Consider the following 1,419-nt stretch of genomic DNA (forward strand, 5'->3'; position numbering starts at 1 on the left):
ACAAAGTTATTACATTATGAGGTGGGGAGAGGCACCTGGAGTGCTCTGTGCCTCCTAACCCTTGGGGTACAGGGAGGTGAGCACCTCCTGAGGACGTCTCCCTGTCCCCCTGGTTTCCCTTATCCTGCCATTTCCCATCCAGGTACATATAATGCTACCCCCTTGGCCATAGTATTAACAGCAGCCTTCACGTGTGCCTGAAGAGTTGGCTTATGAATCTGACTTCTGTTTTCCCTCAGGCTTAGACCCCAGGGCTGGGCATTGGTGACGAGGGATGGAAGGAGGGCCTTATGCCCCATCCGGCCATGACTGTGACTGTGACTCCTACAGTGGTTTGCCCCATGGTGCTCCATGCCAATCTCTTGGTTCCTCAGATCTTTGTCATGGTAATAAGTGTCCTGGTGGTCCTGGTAAAAGGCAGGATATAAGCCATCAAGCACTCCTGTCAAGTTCTGTCCTAAGATCTGTGCTAGAAATTCCTGCAGAGCATAATCTCTAAGGTGCAGCACTGATGACAGGCACAGATGGGACAAACTCTCCCAGCACACGGGGGCACGGTCACAGGCTGGTCCCACAGTGGCGCCTCGTGGAAGCCTAGGCCCTGCTCAGCACCCATCCCCCTCCCTGCTCTGGAACATCCACATTCTGCACCTTCCACGTCCTCCTCTGGGAGGGTGTATTTGCCTTGGTGTCTCCTGTTCACACTCAGCTCCCAGAGCAGCAAGAGTCCCCTCTGAGCCCACCATGGGGACAGAGTCACTCTGCTCTCTGTTCCCTGCGTTGTGTCCTCAGACCCACGGTGGTTCCCACCCACTCTAGACTCAGAATTCACGCGAACTTCCCTCTGCACTGCCACCCACAGGGGAAGCTTGAATCAATGACGGTCACACCATGACCCCACCTGCATCTTCCCCTGTAGGGCTGACGGTAGGAGGGAAAAAAAGGACTTAGGAAACAGGTGAAGGTGAGACCTTGGAGAGGCATGAAAGAGCAGAGGTTCTCCTGAGTACCAGCAGGGGACGGTGTGAGACCCTCTTTGGGAGTCTCTGCAGGATAGATGCTCCCAGCTGGGCAACACTCCACTGACAGGAAGACCCTTTGCTTCCTGTGGGGAATTGGATGTCGTGTCCCTTCTTGGCCTGGCGTTGTCCCTTACACACAGGCCTGTGTGTGTTCCCAGCAGCACTTCCTCCCAGCACCACGCATGGCAGAAACCAGTTCATCAACTGCCTCCCTCTGCAAGGGGCCCCAGACCCTGTCAGAGCACCTGGGGGAGGGGATGGTGTGCGGACACATTTGCATGAGCAGCTTCTCCTTTGTGAGGCCATCTGGGAGGGGATAAGAGAGGCCTGGGCAGCCTAGAACCAGACCTGTGGCCTAGGAAGTGGCTGAGTGCACCATGGCCTGGACCCCAGTCCT

This window comes from Pteropus vampyrus, unplaced genomic scaffold (genome assembly GCF_000151845.1).
Source record: "Pteropus vampyrus isolate Shadow unplaced genomic scaffold, Pvam_2.0 Scaffold691, whole genome shotgun sequence".
Classification (NCBI taxonomy): Eukaryota; Metazoa; Chordata; class Mammalia; order Chiroptera; family Pteropodidae; genus Pteropus; species Pteropus vampyrus.